This window comes from Pleurodeles waltl, chromosome 1_1 (assembly GCF_031143425.1).
Source record: "Pleurodeles waltl isolate 20211129_DDA chromosome 1_1, aPleWal1.hap1.20221129, whole genome shotgun sequence".
NCBI classification, from domain to species: Eukaryota; Metazoa; Chordata; class Amphibia; order Caudata; family Salamandridae; genus Pleurodeles; species Pleurodeles waltl.
This window is the reverse complement of record NC_090436.1, coordinates 929,477,573-929,497,550: the sequence shown is the minus strand read 5'-3', so window position 1 is coordinate 929,497,550 and position 19,978 is coordinate 929,477,573.

Sequence of the window (19,978 nt, the reverse complement as noted above, 5' to 3'; positions counted from 1 at the left end):
CGATTTTTCATTGTAAAGGCACACCTAATAAAGGGATGTGTGGAAACAGCATGCATGGTTATCGCATGCCACCCCTCCACCCGAAAAACAGAAGTACCCCAACCCCCCACCCTTAAAAACTAGCCTGATACCCCCACCCACCCTGAGCCCTAAAAACTGACCCCCCCAAAGATAAAACTACCCAACCCCTAAAAAAAAAATTACCGACCCCCATTCCCCTGCCCCTAAAATCCCAACCCCCTGCCTGCCCTGAATACAAGATTACCCCAATCCCTCACCCCCCTAAAAACTCGACCCCCAACCCACACTAAATACTAAATTACCCCTACCCTCCAGCCCCTAACAACCCACCCGCCCGAAATGCAATATTAACCTAACCTCCACCACTAAAAACCCGACCCCCATCTGCCCTGAATACAAAATTACCCCAACCCCCCCACCCCGCCCCTAAAATCCCAACCCCCCCACCCGCCCTAAATAAAAAAAAAAATCTGATCTCCCACCCCTAAAAACCCACTCACCTATATACAAAATTACCCTGACACTCTCACCCCATCCCTAATAACCCACCCCACCCACCCTAAATACAAATTTACCCTGACCCCCACCCCTAAAAATCTGCCCCAACCTACCCTAAAAACATAATCACCCCAACCCCATATACAAAATTACCCTGACCACATCCTACCTCTGAAAACCCGAAAAAATACAAAATGACCCCAACCCCGCCCCTAAAAACTTGACCCCCTGAACCCCTACATACAAAATTACCCTGACCCCCCACCCCTGCCCCTAAAAACAAAACAACCCTGACCCCCACCCCACCCTAAAAACCATAGTACCGACCCCACCACCCCTTAAAAAAAATAACCTAACCACCCCAACTCCTTCACCCCACTCCAACCCCTAAAAACGACCCCAACCCTGTCCCAGCCCCACTTACCTGACTGCGTCCTCTCCCGATGGATCTCCCTTTTTCTCTGCCTTAACCTCGCATGTGAGTTGTTTAGCAAGGCAGAGAAAAAGGCTTGTGTTGTTCAGGCAAGCGCCATTCCCCTTGAGTGAACCACTCAGGTGTGGTTGCGAACGCGTTGTTCCGGATCTTTCACCCCACTAGGAGAGGAAAGCTGAAATAGTGCAAAAAGGGATGCAAAGGAGAATGCAACCCACAAGGAGAAGAAAGCTAGAATCTTGTACAGAGAAAAATACAAAAATATATATTTATTATGCTTGGGCAAATATGCTTGATTTGTACTCAAATTAGTTCTTAGCACTCCCTCTTCTAGATTGCCAAGCCACACTAGACATTCCTGATTAGATATAGAACTCACATGAAATTATAAGAACATCAGTCCCTGCCTTTTTGTTAAATGCTTGTCCGTGTTATGTGCGTGAGGAACTGTCTGAAAGAGACATAGGCCCTCCTTACAACCCTGGCGGTTGGTGATAAAGCAGCAGTAATACTGCCAACAGGCTAGCAGTAAAAAAAAAAATTGAATTATGACCACGGCAAAAACCACCAACACAAACAGCCACTTTAACACACTGACCACCTCGGTGGTAGCAACAAATACTGCGGCAGTAACCTCCAACAGCCAGGTGAAAGTCAATGTACTGCCCACTGCATTACAACACGCTTATCCGCCAGCTTTTCCGGGGCGGTACCAATGCCATCAAAAGCATGGCAGAAACACTACTCTGAAACTAAACGACTCACCTCTCGACACTCAAGGAAGGACCACGATGCCATGGAGCCCGAGCTACACTTCTTCCCAATGCTGGTGTACCTTCTCACACACCAGGAATGCGAACGCCGGCAAAGACTACCACTGTGAGTACTGCACCTAGCACACAAGGGAGGGGGAGGGAAAGAGAGTGACACACACACGCAACATGCAACACCCCCATCCCCACCCCAACACCATACACACAAACACATGCAACAACATTACATATACACCCCGTACCCCTCAGGAAGACCGCAAGAACAAAAGGAATGGAGTAAAATTAGTGTTATATTAGAAATTTTGAGAAATACGTTCTTAAAGCAGTAAACAGTATGTACAATATATACAATATATGCAAAAGAAGGGACAATGCCCACTCCAAAATGTCCGTGGCTCATTTGGCCAAAACACATAGGCCAAGGCCACACTTGACTCCTGCCTCAACATGGAGAGAACACTGCAGGGGCATCAGGTCGAACCCACACAGGCACCTCAGGGGGACGTGGAATGGGGGGCACCTCAGCCGGAAGATGGTACAACACCACTGTCCTGGAGGGGGCTCCATGCCCACTGCTTGGTCCTGGGGAGTACAAAGCCACAGTCTCTCAATTGGGTGGTTTGCCCACTGCTTACTCCTGGGGAGTGCAAAGCCACAGTCTCTCAAGTGGGTGGTTTGCCTACTGCTTGCTCCTGGGGAGTGCAAGGCCACAGTCTCTGAAGTGGGTGGGTTGCCCACTGCTTGGTCCAGGGGAGTGCAAGGCCACAGTCTCTCGTGTGGATGCCTTCTTCCACTGGTTCTGGAGGGGACCTTGTGCCCGGTGTGTTTCATCCTGGCAAGGAGGGGGTGAGTGGACGGCTTCTTCCACTGGTTCTGGTGGGAGACTTGTGCCCAGTGTGCTTCATCCTGGCAAGGAGGGGGTGAGTGGATGGCTTCTTCCACTGGTTATGGAGGGGGCCTTGTGCCCAGTGTGCTTCCTCCTGGGAAGGAGGGGGTAAGTGGATGGCTTCTTCCACTGGTTCTGGAGATGTATTTGTGCCCAGTGTGCTTCATCCTGGCAAGGAGGAGGTGAGTGGATGGCTTCTTCCACTGGTTCTGGAGGGGGCACTGTGCCCACTGTGCTTCATCCTGGATGGGGCAAGGTCACAGTCTCTCACCTGTGTGTCACACCGACACGTGTTGTAGGGGCCAGGACGCACCGCAGCCCATGTAGTCACCACTACACACTGCACACCAGCGGTGACGGCTGCTCAGTGGATGCCAGCTGCGCTGCAGGTGGTGGTGCTGGCAGTGGTGGTTGTGGCCTCAAGGCCTTCACCTGCAGCCTTGGACGGCTGCCCACTGGGGCTGCTGCTGCTGACAGTGATGTTGCTGGCAGACGGGAATGTGGCGGTGCTGGTCGCAGAGCAGGTGGCGGTGCTGGCTGTGGTGCAGGTGCTGGCAGTGGTGGTGGTATGCCTTCACCTGCAGCCTTAGTTGGCTGCCCACTGGGGCTGCTGCTGCGGGCAGTGATGCTGCTGGCGGAGGGGCATGTGACGGTGCTGGCCGCAGAGAAGGTGGCAGTGCTGGCCGTGGTGCAGGTGGCGGTGCTGGCCGCAGAGCAGGTGGCGGTCCTGGCTGTGGTACAGGTGCTGGCAGTGGTGGTGGTAGGCCTTCACCTGCAGCCTCAGTTGGCTGCCCACTGGGGCTGCTGCTGCTGGCAGTGATGCTGCTGGCGGCGGGGCATGTGGCAGTGCTGGCCGCAGAGAAGGTGGCAGTGCTGGCCGTGGTGCAGGTGGCGGTGCTGGCTGCAGTGCAGGTGGCGGTGCTGACCGCAGTGCAGGTGGCGGTGCTGGCAGTGGTGATGGTAGCCTCCAGACCTTCACCTGCAGCCTCGGACGGCTGAAGTGCCATGGCTGGTGTGGTGTGCCCCTTCCTGCCCAAGGCAGATGGTGGTGCTGCCTTGCTTCTGCCAGCTGGTGTCTTTGTCTTACCCTTGCTGGCTGCTTGTGCCTCCTTCCCCTTGCTGGCTGGTGTCCACTTCTTGCCCTTGCTAGGTGGCAGACCCTTTTTGGCCTTGACAGGTGGTGCTGGCACTCTGGCCGGGCTGACGGGTGCCTTCTTAGAGCCTCTCACACCTGCAGTAGCTGCAGAAATCACTTTGGCCGTTGGACTGGGTGGCTGAGGTGCTGGACTGGGTTCTGGCCACCCTGGCCTGAGGTGAAGGACAGGGGGTAGGGGTAGGGAATAGGTCAATGTTAGCGTGGAAAAGCTTTTTAGGGACCCTGGGGCAGGAAGAGGGTGAAGGTTTAGGAGTGGAGGAAGAGGGAGTGGTTGTAGGAGGTGTCAGTCTGCTGTGTTTGGGTGCAGGTGCATGGGCTGGATGCTGTTGTGATCTGGATGGCCGTTGGGTGTGTGTGTGCTTGCGTTTGTGTACAGTGGGAGGAGGGGTCACAGACACAGTGGGAGAGGACACAGGGGACGTGTGCATGAATGTGGGGGTGGTGACTGCCAGTAAGAGGCTTGTAGTGATAGGCGTGATGGTGATGGAGGTAGTGGATGAGGATGTGGTGCATCCAGGTGTGAGTAGAGACGCTACTGGGAGGGAGGTGGACTCCAAAGAGGAGGGGGACACAGTGGAGGAGGTGGATGTTGCTGTGTCTGCATGTGGATGGTGCTTGTGTGAGTGCCTGTGAGATGAAATGCTGTGCTTGTATTTGCCTGAGCCACTTCTGTGTGTTGATTTGGGTGATTGCTGGTCTGAAGGTGTGCTTGGGATGGGCTGGGGTTGAGGGGATTGGGACTGGATAGAGGAAGTTGGAGAGGGGAGGTTGGAGACAGGGACAGTGGCTGCCATCAGTGCATTGGACAGAGCCTGGAATGCACTCTGTTGGGCCGCCACACCAGAGTGAATGCCCTCCAGGTATGCATCTGTTTGTTGCAAATGCCCTGCCACACCCTGGTTGGCATTCAGTATGGTTGACTGCCCAACAGAGAGGGATCTCAATAGCCTCCTCACTGAGGGCAGCAGGGCTGACAGGGGCAGGGCCTGAGGTGCCTGGGGCGAAGGAGATCCCCACCCTCCTGGGTGAGCGGGCAAGGGAAACACACACTGAGGGGCTGCTGGGAGGGGGGTGCTGGTACAGGGTGGTGGCTGTACCTGTTGTTAGGGTGGCCCCAGAGGTGTCTACCACCATCAGGGAGCTTCCATCTAAGGAGGAGTCACTGTCGGTAGTGTCCCCTCCTGTCTCCGTAGTGGTGCTCCCCTCGTCCTCCGTCCCACTGGTGCCCTCACCGTCGGTGCTTTCGGCCTCCAGGCCCATGTGGGGTGCAGCGCCCTCTTTCGTCGGTCCTTCTGCTCCTCCACAAGATGATGCTAATGCACACAAGGGCAGGGTGAAAAAACAAAAATGGGGGGGAAAGACAGAGGATACACTTGGTCAATGCCAGCAACAACATTACCTTTGGCGTACACAACAGATAGGGAACAGCCCTATGCACTAGGCAGTGCACTACCAGTTACACTGCTAGTCACCAGCCCATGGGGTACAATACCTAACGCCATTAGCTGCATACCTGAAACCCACAGGACCCTGCCCAATAACAATATTGGGGTTGGAGTGCATCTGATCTTGCCCATCATTGAACATACCCTGCCATGTTTGCCCTGGCCTACAGGCACCCACAGCCCACATCCTCCACCCTAGGTAATACCTTAACGTGTGCAAAGTCATGATTCAGAATCTGTACTTTCCCCCTTGTGTCTGCTGTGATGCCTTCAAGCGCCCATCCAACTCCGGATAGGCCACCGCCAGAATGCAGAACATCAGGGGGTTGTGGTACGATGGGCACCCCTTCGTCGTTGGGAGGCCAGCCCCAGCTGGTCCTCCGCCATCTCCCTTGCCCAGTGGCACAGGTCCTCCCACCGTTTGCGGCAGTGGGTGCTCCACCTGTCAAAGAGTCCCAGGGTCCACACCTCCTTGGTGATGGCACGCCAAATACCCTTTTTCCGATGGGCGCTGACCTGCAGAAAAAATACAGCAGAAAAGGTATTAGTCACATCGTCTGGACTGTTATACTCCTGGCCCACCATATCACCCCCATCCACTTACGCACATACATTGCCCACCATATATGCAGCACTCTGCCTGGGACCCCTCAGATGCCCCCTACACAGGGCTTACACACACAGCAATCTATACATTCATGCCCAACGCATCATGCTCACAGTGTACTCACCTGTTTGTCTGTAGGACCATAGAGTAAAGTGTACTAGGGTAGGACCCCATCCACTAGTGTCTCCAACTTCTCAGAAGTGAAGGCAGAGGCCCTTTCCCCAGACACTCGAGCCATTGTCGCTTCCAGACACAGGTCACAGCAGCACTTGCAGTGTAGGTCCTCTCCTGTTGAAGGTCAGGTAGCAAGTGAGTGCACAGATAGAAAATGTCAGTAACGTCTGCGGCAGTGCGTACCGTCACCGCTAGCTAACATCGCCATTGACTCCTGGAACCCATATGGCCCAATGATAACCAATGTGATGTTAATTACCTCATTTCCACTTGTCTCTCCTCACAGGTCAGGCAGTCGCCATTTCAGGGTGGCACAGGCAATGGCACCTAACTGTGCACAGCACACATTGACAACTGACTTACGAGTTCACATACTGTTTCTGTAAAGGAAAAAATTGCATATTAATTTTGACATATGTGTGAATATGACCTTCTGCTCACCATTTTTCACCCTAGAGTTCTACCGCTGAGGATGAATAGGAGATGGAGACATCCACTGTGTACAGACCCCTGGTGGACCTGGCAACAATGGAGGACAGGCACATTATCCTGACCTACAGACTTGATAGGGCCACAATCCAAGAACTGTGTTCCCAATTGGAGCCAGACCTGATTTTAAGGTATCCACAACCCCACAGGTATCCCCCTTCTAGTGCAGATCCTGGCAGTTCTCCATTTCCTGGCAAGTGGTTCCTTCCAAGCGACAGTGGCCATGGCATCAGGGATGTCACAGCCTCTGTTCTCAAACGTGCTGACCAGAGTGTTGTCTTCCCTGCCAAAACACATGTATAGCTACATCGTATTCCCCCAGGTGGAGGATTTGTCCACAGTGAAGGCTGACTTCTATGCATTGTGATATATCCCCAACATCATTGGTGCCATTGATGGTACACATATTGCCTTTGTCCCCCCCCGAGAAATTAACAAGGGTTCAAATAGGAAAAGCTTTCTCTCTCTGAATGTGCAGATGGTGTGTTTGGCGGACCAGTACATCTCCCATGTCAAGTATCCTACTCTGTGCATGATGCCTTTATCTTTAGGAATAGCAGCATCCCATATGTGATGGCTCAACTCCAGAGGCACTGGTTGTGGCTAATAGGTGAGCCCAAGGTCCCCACCCAGTTGATGTAGGTATATGGGTGTGGGTTTAGCACTAAGGATGAGTGTGTGGCTAGCAGGTGTCCCTCGAATATTTGCAGGTGACTCTGGTCACCCCAACCTCTCATGGCTACTGACCCCAGTTAGGAATGCCAGGACAAGGGCAGAGGAACATCACAATGAGACACATGGGTGAACAAGGAGGATCATTGACAGAACCTTTGTCCTCCTGAAGGCCAGATTCTGGTGCCTCTATCTGACAGGTGGATCCCTGTACTACACACCCAAGAAGGTGTGCCAGATCATCGTTGCATGCTGCATGTTGCACAATCTGGCCTTGAGACGCCAGGTGCCTTTTCTGCAGGAGGATGAGAATGGGGATGGTCATGTGGCAGCGGTGGAGCCTGTGGACAGTGACGAAGAGGAGGCAGAGGAAGAAGATTTGGACAACAGAAGTGCACTAATTCAACAGTACTTCCAGTGACACACAGGTAAGATACTGTAACTTCACCTTCCATTGCGGTTTTGTGTTTGACATTGAACATGGAAGCCTGATTTCCCTATTTCGATGGCCACTTACTGTACCCTTTGGCATCTCTATTTTCAGATCTCTGTGCCCCACTCTGGCTCCTGGTGTGTTCAAAGCTGTCCACTACAGGTCTTTCCTATGTACATATTACAGTACATTTGAATTGCGATGTTTACAGTTTGTGAAACTAATACATTTGTCAAAGAATTGACAGACTCCATTTTTGATTTTGTTCCAAGGGTGTTTATTTCTGTGATAATAAGTGTAGAGGGTATTGCAATGGGCTGGGTTGCTATTGGAGGAAAGTCCAGGGTAGAGTCCATTCTCTTTGTATCTCAGGTCATTGTCCAAGGGAGCATAGGAAGGGGAGCAATGGCAGTTCTAGGTGGACAGGGTGACAGAGTGGGACAGAAGGGTGACAATCAGGAGAGTCTTATTTTCTGGCGGGGGTCTTGGCAATGTTCTCTGGCTTCTGCCTGGATTCCCGGGACCGTTTGCGGGGTATTTCTCCTTCGGCCAGGGGTGGGGTGCTGGTGGCCTGCTGTTCCTGTGACAGGGCCTCCTGTCCACTAGAGTTGGCAAAGGTGGAGGGCTGTTCTTCGGTTTGGCTTGTGTCAAGGGCCTGTTGTTGTGCCACTGCCTCCCTCAAGGTGTTGGCCATGTCTGCCAGCACCCCTGCAACGGTGACCAGGGTGGTATGGATGTCCCTCAGGTCCTCCCTGATCCCAAGCTATTGTCCCTCTTGCAGCCAATGGGTCTCCTGCAACTTGGCCACTATCTGGCCCATGGTCTCCTGGGAATGGTGGTATGCTCCCAGGATGTTAGTGAGTGTCTTGTGGAGAGTCAGTTCCCTGGGCATGTCCTCCCCCTGTCACACAGCAGTCCTCCCAGCTTCCCTGTTGTCCTGTGCCTCTGTACCCTGAACCGTGTGCCCACTGCCACTGACCCCCGGTTCCTGATCGTCCTGTGTTTGTGGGGTTGCCTGCGGTCCCTGTTGTGGTGGACACACTGCTGATTGACATGTCCTAGGGACAGAAGGATGGGCCAGCTGGGTGGGTGCTGTGGTGGTGTTTCCTGAGTGGTGGGTTGGGACTGTGGATGGGTCTCAGACTGTGTAGACGTCCCCGATGGGCCAGGTTGGTCACCGTGATCCAGGCGTGCAGAGCTGCTGTCATCACTGTGGGCCTCTTCAGGGGGTGACTGGATGTGGCTGGCACCACCTCTCCGGTGACGTTGAGTGGGAGCCCTGTGGGGATGTAATGCAGTGTCAATGCAGTGTTATTGTACCTGCATGTGCCATCGTGAGCATGCATATGTTTTCCTCTATGGTTGTTATTATCAAGGCAGCTTTGGGTTGTGTGAGTTGTGCTTGGTTTGGCTGAGTGATTGTCACTAGAGTGCATACTGTGGTGATGGGTGTCCATGCAGGTCTGTGATGGAGTCCATGCATTGGTGTTGCATGCAGGGCTTGGTTTTGGGATGGGTGGGTTGTGATGGTGGGGTATATGTGAGGTGGTGGGCTGATGGGGTGAGGGTAGGGGTTGTTGTTTGTTATGGCATGCTGGTAGGGTGGGGGATAAAGTAGTAAAAATTTGAATTACCAGAGTCCAGTCCTCCTGCTACTCCTTCCAGGCCCTCGGGATGCATGATCACCAAGACTTGCTCTTCCCATGTTGTTAGTTGTTGGGGAGGAGGTGGGGGTCTACTACCAGTCCTCTGTACTGCTATCTGGTGTCTGGTTCCCCCATAGGTCATTCCACCTCTTCCTGAAGTCATCCCTTGTTCCTGGGTGCTGTCCCACGGCGTTGACCCTGTCCACGACTCTCCGCCATAGCTCCATCTTCCTTGTAATAGACGTCCACTGCACCTGTGATCCAAATAGCTGTGGCTCTACCTGGATGATTTCCCTCACCATGACCCTTAGCTCCTCCTCTGAGAACCTGGGGTGTCTTTGTGGTACCATGGGTGTAGTGTGAGTGGTATGTGTGAGGGTGATGTGTTGGGGTGTGTGCTGTGAGGTGCATGGATGGTGTATGGATGATGGTGTATTGTAGCTCAGATTCAGTGGGTGCTCCTGGCTTCTCTCTCTCTCACTTGCCAAAATCTTTGGGTCGTAAAGGGTTGTGGGTAATGTGTGTGTGTGTTTTATAGTGGTGTGGGTCTGTGGGTGTGGTGTGTGTATGTGTGTCAGGTGTGTGTAGTTTGAATTGTCTAATGGGGTGTAGTTTTGTATGTGCGTATGTATTTTGAGCACGGCGGTGTGTACCGCCAATGGTTTACTGTGGTTGACTGATCGCTGCAGTGATTTGTGGGTAATGAGGCTGTGGGCGTAGTTTTGTTGGCGCAATGGTGTGGGTTTTGGTACTGCCATTTTATCACTGACCTTTGGGCTGGCGGACTTGTGTGGGTGTCTGTATAGTGGCAGATTTCTATGTGTGGGTCATAATACTTGTAGAGGTATACTGCCGCGATCACCGTATGTTGGCGGCAGTCAGCATGGCGGTAAGTGGCACTTACCGCCAATGTTGTAATGAGGGCCATAATACTAACAGTAATAAGTGCATTGTACAATCTCATATTATCACACTTTGTGATAATAATACTCTGCTATTATTGGTTCTGTTTTGTTCGTTGGCTCTTCATCAGTCAGTATACAAGTAAAGCTCATTTTTGCCAACACTTGTCTTCTGTTGGGTGACATCATTGATAAAAAATCCAGGGATCTAGAAAAGCTTTTAAAAAATAGGTATTCAGTGCTCTTATAAGCAGTGTTCATTCTTTTCATAAGGCAATATTCAGATGTGCAACAAATTTACTATGCACTAAGTAGAATTCCCAGACTAGGAATTCTCCAGAAATTCTGAATCACTTATTCTTCTCCTGATTAGCAAGAAGATAACTGGCATATACAGAACTATTAGACAGATGGATGCAAGGGTGTTTTTTGCTGTGTTCCAGGTTCTTGAAGCCATTATCCACAGGTGCCAACAACATAAGCATGAGCTTTTCAGAAGACCAATCTCAGAAGAACAGAGGGCTAATATGTGAACATAAATAGTGATGCATCCCTGGAGCATTCAAAACTCACTCAACAACCCACTTCCCACCCACTATTCATTTTTCACAGTAATCCCCCAAATGGCAGAGGATCAAGGAAAGAGTTCTAGGGTTATTATTCAGGGAAATTGCAGATATTTGAGGAGGGGATCCTCACAAGTATCTCTGGTTCTTTGGGGAATTTAAACCTAAATGATCATAGTATTATGTACTGAAAGGTATGCTTCCAGTACAGATCCTCTTCTAGACTCACGCAGATGGCTTTGCACTATGGTGCAATAGTGTGTGAGTGGCGCTCGCTGGCCTAATAGTGCAGGTTGTTGCCATGCGCCATAGAGCAGTAGATGTTCACACTTAAACAGTCCTGGGAATACTGCTATTTCAGAAATGACTTCAAGTGCTGGGAAAAAGTGAAGGCCTGAATGTGCTGTTGATATGCTCCCAGCTGGTACCCCAGACTTTCACCACTGCACAGGTGTGAGAAAGTACCCTCTTTCTAGCATGGTTGCCCACACTTTTGGCCTGTTTGTGAGTGTGTGTCAGGGTGTTTTTACTGTGTCCTTCCTGGAATCTTCTGCGACTTCTGGAGTTGGTCTCCTCTCTTTACAGGTCTTCAGGCCCAGGAATCCAACATTTGTTGTTTGCAGTCTTGCTTGGTTCTTGCAATAACTCTAATCACGAATTGTAGTGTATCCTCAGGAAACTTGTAGTACTTTACTCCTACTATCCTGGGCTCTGGGGTGGGGTATTTTACTCACCTTTGTGGTATTCTTACTCTCCCAGTGAGTCTCTAGACACTACACTTGTCTAGGAGGGAATTTGTGATTCGCATTCCACTTTCTTAGTATATGGTTTGTGTTGCCCCTAGACCTATTTTCTCCTACTGCATTCTATAGCATTTACTACTGTTTGCACTATCCTACATCTAATTACTTACCTTATTTTGGTGTTTAGTGTATATATTGTGTATAATCATTTGTTGCTTGCAGTCTTGCTTGGTTCCTGCAAAATCTCTTATCACAACTTGTAGTGTGTGCTGAGGAAACCTGCTGTACTTTACTCCTGCTTTCCTGGGCTCTGGGGAGGGTTACTTTACTTACCGTTGGTGTTTTCCTACACTCCCAGTGCCCCTCTACACACCACACTTGCCTCGGGGTAATTTGTTGTTCTCATTCCACCATTTTAGTATATGGTTTGTGTTGCCCCTAGGCCCATTGCAATCTATTGTATTTTCTACTGTTTGCACTATTCTATGACTGTTTACTTACCTGATTTAGGTTACTAGTGTATATATTGTGTATAATACTTACCTCAAGAAGGAGTATTGCCTCTAAGATATTTTTGGCCTTGTGTCACCCAAATAAACTACCTTTATTTTTGGTAACACTGAGTATTGTCTTTACTTGTGTATAAGTACTGTGTAACTATAGTGGTATTGCAGGAGCTTTGCATGCCTCCTAGTTCAGCCTAAGCTGCTCTGCTACAGCTACCTCTATCAGCCTAAGCTACTAGGACTCTACTACATTTCACTCATAAGGGATAACTAGACCTGGTATAAAGTGTAAGTACCCAAAGTACCCACTACAAACCAGGCTAACCTCCTACATTGGTGGTGCAGTGGTGGGATGAGTACTTGCAATTTCTTTACTACTTTGTTACTGGTGCTTTTCACAAGAAAAGCTTGCTCTAATACTTTGAGCTATACATTGTCAGGAATCCCCAAGGTGACTCCTGTGTTATCTGTCAGCATCCTCAGGGATTAGGGTTAAATCATATCTCTGTTCTTGGTTAAACCTTCATGTTTCTAAATAAACATAATGTGCTGTGTTACACAATTGGTTTTATCAATGCTTGTTTTACCAATGCGTGTTTGCCAATGTGAGCAGGTGTAGACAGGTGCTCCTATTTGGGTGTGATGTAGACATGTGCTTCTAATTGGGTGTGGTAACTCATCCACATGTGGAAACCCAACGGGCTTTCCTGATTGGCTATAATTAGCAGAGTGAAGCATCCCTCCCTGGTTGGCTTTGTTTTGCTTCCTGTTCACAGCACCTGATTCGGCAGTCCAGCCCCTGCTGTCTTCCTCGTATTCAGGACTTTTGAAGCAATTTCTTTCTTTGTTGCTGTACCAGTTGACACCAGGCATTCCTCCAGCACTCCGGAAAAGATTGCAGCTAAGTGACTAGTATTCTCCAGGGAGTTTGTTCTTTGAGCGCTGCGCTTTCCTAGAACAGCTGGTGTATTTCAGACCTCGTATTTTGTCAGAGTGCTTATCCTGAAGAGACAAATGCATTTCTGAACATTCTACATTATTATTGTAGTTACTTGCCTAAATGTGCTTCAGAAAATCTGCTTGAGCTCAAGTACTACAAAAAGGTGACAGTGCAATTTTAAAAGAGCATTTACATGACTTTTCTTTCTCTAATAGCATAACTCTTGTATTTAAATTGTGTCATTCATGCCTGTGTTTCAGGTTTGAGGAATTTGCTTTTGAAGGGTTTTTCACACACCCAGTGAAACCAAATCAAACTGTGCCACCCTAACTGTTTAAACCCAGAGTGGACATTTGTATTTCTTGGATTGTTTTTGTTCCTTTTAGTTTAACCCTATGCATGCAGGAAAGTTATATGTGATATAATAATAACTTGATATAATTAATGCCCTTGTCTGTCTTTCTTGTGCATGATAAGTGCAACCACGGTTCTAATTGTAGTGTGCAACAGTGAATCTCTGTGAAGCCAGCCCTAGTGTTGCAGTACTTATTGGTATGTTACTCAGTTTGGGTTTTTGGTAATCCAGTGTTAGTAATTGTGCCAACAGTTATTATTATCCAAGAAAAGTGCTGGAGCATCCCGGTGTTCTTCTACCGCTCCTGTGCCCATATCAGAAAAAGAGATTCAGTTTCAAGGAAGTTGAGTGCACTAACTCTACCATTACTCTGCCATCAAATACCTGCCCCCCCTCAAGATACAGGGTGCCTGGCTGGACCGGCAAGACGTGGCAGTGTTTTATCTCTTTAACTTCCACTCCCCCTTTCCTTTTGGGACACCTGCCGGGGTTTCTTTGTCCACCAAGAAGTGCCGAGTGGTGTTCCTGGAGGTGGGGGGTGGGGGCATACCATTGCCCCTGCAGACATCCTGCTTTTCAGGTGAGTGGCCCCATCTTGATATACATGATTGTACCTAGAAGCAATTTCTAACTTTCTAAAAAGGTTTTTAAACTTTGCAAAAGTTTTACAAAGTTTCAGAAAAGTTTCTTCTTTTCTCTAATAAGTTAGGCCTGCTAGTCTACTCACATTTTACTCTTTTTCCTAAACTCTTTTTCTTTCAACATGTCTGGTGTAGAAGCTACCCATAGAGTTGTGACAACATATGAGAATCTAAACTTTAAAAGTCTGAGGGGTCTCTGCATTGAAAGGAGGTTATGGATTGGGAAGAACCCCCAATAAGGAATTCCTTTAAAATGTTCTCCTGAAGGATGACCAGGGACTTAACATTGCATACGAACAGTCAGATGGGGACGTAGAGGAAGATTCCAACCAGGCAGACTCAGAGGAGCAAACTCACAATCCTAGGGAGGGTCCTTCCACTGATTTTTCTGTCAACAAAACCCCTAGTATAACTGGGAGTGGGAAGGGTTCACACACTAAAAGGGCTCCCTTCACACCTAGAGGCCAGGTCACTTGGGTGGCTCAAGTTAGGGAAGGATCAACCTCTCCCATTTCCAATGTTACTTCTGTTTCAGAAGTATCCCACACTTCTAACCCTGAGGGCCAGTCCTTAGATAGGGAACCCAGAAAGCTGAGGTTAAGGGAGGCCAGACGGAGTCTACAGCAGCAACAGTTGGCCTTAGACACGGAATCCCTGGCTGTGGAAAGGGAAACGCAGGGGTTGGGGTTAGTTCCGCATGGTGGCAGCAGTAGTTTCAAGAATTCTAGTGTTAGGGAACCTACATTTGATTCCAGGAATCTGCACAATGTTGTCCCCCCTTACAAAGATGGGGATTACATCTACATGTGGTTTGCTGCACTTGAGACGGCCTGTAAAGTTCAGAGGGTCCCTCAAGTTCAGTGGGCGGCTGGCCTGTGGCTATCTTTCACTGGCAAGGGGAGAGGCAGACTCCTTATTGTCAGGGAGGATGATGCAGATAACTACCGTAGACTCAAAAGTGCACTCTTAGATTGTCTGGGCTTAACCACTAAACAATACAGGATAAAATTCAGAGAGACCAGAAATGAGTCATCAGAGGATTGGACAGATTTTGTAGACTGTTCAGTGAAGGCCATAGGTTAGTTAAGCGTCTTGATTCTGAGAGAGCATATATTGAACAATTGTGTGTCTGATTTGTTGCATCAATATCCGGTGGACTCAGATCTGACCTCTCCCAAAAAATTGGGAAAGAAGGCAGACAAATGGGTCAGAAGAAGGGTGAGCAGAAAAGCTCATATAGGGGGTGACAAAGACAGCAAAACAAGATGGTGAGAAATCTCAGGACAAGTATGCACAAAGATTCTTCTTCAGGTCCATTGCACTCCTCAGGGGTGGGGATAAATAATCTTCTTCATCTTCTTCCAACTCTTCAAATACTAAAAAGCCTTGGTGCTATATGTGCAGAGGTAAAGGCCATTGGCCATAGGATAAGTCTTGCCCAGGTAAAGCCCCTGAGCCTACCACCACTAATAAATCAAATTCTAGTGCCCTTAGCAGTAGTGGTAATTGTGGTAGGACTACTGGCAATAGTCAAACTAAAGGTGTGGTTGGGTTCACTTTTGGGACCATAATAGAAACTGGGGTAGACAGTCCCAAGACAGTTTCTGTCACACCTGGTGGCATTGGCCTTGCTATCTTGGCTGCTTGTCCCCTTAACATGGATAAGTACAGGCAGTGAATCTTAATATATGGTGTTGAGACCCAGGCCTACAGGGACACAGGTACCAGTATCACTGTGGTGACTGAAAACTTGGTGTCACCTGCATAACACCTCCTTGGACAGAAGTACAAAGTTACTGATGTCAATAATTCCACTTAGTCCTTCCCCTTAGCTATACTTCAACTTAGTTGGGTTGGAGTTACTGGCACAAAACAGGTGGTGGCATACCTAGCTTACCTGTAGATTGTCTCTTAGGAAATGACCTAGAGGCATCAGGTTGGGCTGAGGTAGAGTTTAGTACTCGTGCATCCATGCTGGGTATCCCTGAGGAATTTCTTCCTCTTATTTGTGGTGAAATGAAAAAGCAAATGAGAGAAAAAGGCCTGAAATCTTAGGATCCCCCTCCACCACAGTTAAGAAGGATATCAAAGCACCCCTTCCCCACCCTGCCACTAAGGATACCATTCCTGTGGTGGGAGAAACCTCTCCTGGGGTGGTACCTGTACCAAGGGAGCCCTCAGCTACCACAGCTGGACTCCCAGAGGTAAAAGTACCTCTCTGTGGAACTACTATTCCAGATGTGCAAAATTTAGCCAGTTTACTAAATATGGAGTATCCCTCCAGCCCTCCCAGAGAAACTTTAGCGCAGCAGCCCTGCACTGCCTCTGAACACTTAGGACAGCAGCTCTGTCCTAGTGTGGAGCTTATAGGACAGCAGCCCTACCCTGTTCCAACTCAAGAGAAACAGCAACCCTGTTCTCTCTTCAAGCCTTCGGGACAAACTTTTTGCCCAGCTATGGCTTTTTTGAGAAAGCATCCCTGTCTAGCATTTTTTGCATTTGACATAGACCCAGTGGATCAATACCACGGCACAGCTTTAAAACATACTAATAGGAACTCTGAGAATTTAAGCTCACACTGTTGGTTAGTTAAACATCTCCAAACAGGGTGGTTTACATCCCCACAGGGACATAACCATACAGTGGATGATAAAGGGAATAACCACTCTATTACAGATCTAGGCCCTCATTACAACATTGGCGGTAAATGCCGCTTACCGCCGTGCAGAAGACCGCCAACACACCGCTGCTGCTGCAGAAATCTGCTACAGCTATTATGACCCACAGGCCGGAATCCGCCAAACTCTAGACACCCACACAAGTCCGCCATGCCACAGGTCAGTGAAACACTAGCGATAACAAAACCTCCACCGTCATGCCAACAGGAATACGCCCACACTATCACAACCCACGAATCCACGCGGCGGTCTTTCAACCACGGTATTCCATTGACGGTACACACACATTTACAAAACACAACCAAATCGAAATACACACACCTGATAGACATACACACACAACACCCACACACTCAATACAATATAAAACACACACCAACATCACCCACAACCACCTACGACAAAAATTGAGAACGAAGCACAGAGAGAGACACCACCATCAACAAACTAGCCTCCACAGGCACACAACACCATCACTCACACAACATCCACGCACCTCACATAACACACACAAATAAATCCCCTCACACATCATAACACACACCACCTCACACATCACCCACACCACACCATGGCACCGCAAAGACACCCCAGGTTCTCTGAGGAGGAGCTCAAGGTCATGGTGGAGGAAATTGTCCGGGTAGAGCCACAGCTATTCGGATCACAGGTGCCGCACATCTCCATTGCTAAGAAGATGGAGCCATGGCGCAGAATCGTAGACAGGGTCAACACAGTGGGACAGCACCCAAGAACACGGGATGACATCAGGAAGAGGTGGAACGACCTACGGGGAAGGTGGGTTCTGTGGTCTCAAGACACCAGATTGCAGTTCAGAGGACTGGCGACACACCTCCACCTCCTCCCCCACAACTAACAACATGGGAGGAGCAGGTCTTGGCTATACTGCGTCCTGAGGGCCTCACAGGAGTAGCAGGAGGAATGGACTCTGATAAGTCAGATCTTAACTACTTCATCCCCCACCCTACCTGCATGCTATCACATACCCCCACCCTCACCTTCACCCCCATAACTCCAACACCTCGCATATGTCCCACTATCACAAACCACCCATCCTAACACCAAGCCCTGCATGCAACACCAAAGCATGGACACCCATCAACAAAGCATGTCCACTACAGATACCCACACAGATCCCCAAACCAAATATCACACAGGGTCCTAGACAAGAATGTAAGCACTGGGGTACAGGGTCACCCACCCATTGCACACAATGACACACACAGATGCAATAATCATGCCTTTACACCCCTGCAGGACCCCTACCCAACGTCACCAGACATGAGGTTCCAGACATGTCCACCCCTTCCACAGAAGAGGCCCACAGTGATGACAGCAGCTCTGTCCAACTGGATCTAGATGACCAGCCCGGCCCATCTGGGACCTCGGGACAGTCGGTTCCCAACACACTGGCACATGCCACCACAGAGCCTCCCCCCTCAGGAAACACCAGTACAGCACCCACCCAGCGGGCCCATGCCTCTGTCCCCAGGACACGTCAAGCAGCAGTTTGTCCACCTCTACAGGGAACCCAGGCAAACCCACCAACCCAAGAACATCAGCAACCTGGGGGCAGTGGCAGTGGGCACACGTCTCAGGGGACAGAGGAACAGGAAAACCAGGGAACTGGGAGGACTGCGGTGCAACAGGGGGAGGACAGGACCAGGGAACCCACTCTCCATGAGGCCCTCTCCAACATCATGGGAGCGTACCATCATTCCCAGGAGACGATGACAATGGTACTGGACAAGTTTCAGGCGACCCAGCGGCTGCAGGAGGAACAGTATTTGGGGATCAGGGAGGACTTGAAGTCCATTAACACCACCCTGGTCAGGGACAACTGTTAGACACACACTAACCCTTAGGGACAACCCCAGACCCAGACAACTATTCACAGGGTATAGGGTCCTTGTCCTCACCTATTAGCCACACACAGTGCCTCTGGAGTTGCCCCATCACATAAGGGATGCTGCTATTCCTCAAAATGTAAGCGTCATGCACTGAGCCTGGAAACTTGGCGTCCACATGGGAGATGTACTGGTCGGCCAAACACACCATCTGCACATTCATTGAATGGTAGCTCTTCCTGTTTCTGTATACCTGTTCACTCCTGCGGGGGGTACCAATGCCACATGTGTCCCATCAATGGTACCTATGATGTTGGGGATTTGTCCCAGAGCATAGCCGTCACCTTTCACTGTGGGCAAATCCTCCAACTGAGGGAAAACAATGTATCTGTGCATGTGTTTCAGCAGGGCAGACAGCACTCTGGACAACACGTTTGAGAACATAGGCTGGGACATCCCTGTTGCAATGGCCACTGTGGTTTGAAAAGACCCACTTGCCAGGAAATGGAGTACTGACAGGACCTGCACTAGAGGGGGGATTACTGTGGGATGGCAGATAGCTGACATCAGGTCTGGCTCCAACTGGGCACACAGTTCCTGAATTATGGCACGATCAAGTCTGTAAGTGATAAAGATGTGTCTGTCTTCTATTGTCGACAGGTCAACCAGTGGTCTGTACACCGGATGATGCCGCCATCTCCTCACCTGCCCCAGCGGATGTGCCCTATGAACGAGAACAGCTAGCAGAGTCAGCCAACACTGAGGCAGTAAAATTAGAATTTATTGCACACATTTGTCAATCCGCTATGTGCCTGTCACTGTGTGTGTGCAAGGCCTAGATATGTGTGACGCATTTAAAAATAATGCCATGTGGCCCCCTGAAATGGCGACTGCCTGACCTGTAATGTGGGACAAGGGGATATGAAGTAACTGCGCTGGCATTGTACACCGTCGCGGTAGGCGGTCGAAGACCGCGGCGCAATCCTGCATTGGTTAAAATTGGGCCCTAAGGGTCCCAGGAGCCAATGACGATATACGCCGGCAGTGACGGTACCCACCGCCACGGACGTGACCGCCATTTTCTCTCTGTTCGCTCACTTGATACCTGACCTTCGACAGGAGAGGACCTCCACTGCAAGTGCTGCTGTGACCTGTGTCTGGAAGCAACGATGGCTGATGTATCTGGGGAAAGGGCCCCTGCCTTCACTTCGGAGGAGTTGGAGAAGTTAGTGGATGGGGTCTCCCCCAGTACATGCTACTCTACTGTCCTCCAGACAAACAGGTGAGTACACTGTGAGCATGCTGTATGGCCAATGCCTGTTTGGAGCGGTGTGGATGGAAGTTACGGGGGGGACTGAGCCCTGCATGAGCTGGATGGTGAGTGTATGTGCGTCAGGGCAAGGGTGAGAACTTGGGCCAATGACTGTGACTGTCCGGACGGTTAAAGATCATCCTTTTCCCCTGTACTATTCCTCTAGGTCAGCGCCGACCAGAAGAAGGATATTTGGCGTGCCATCGCCAAGGACGTCCGGACCCTGGTGGTCCACCA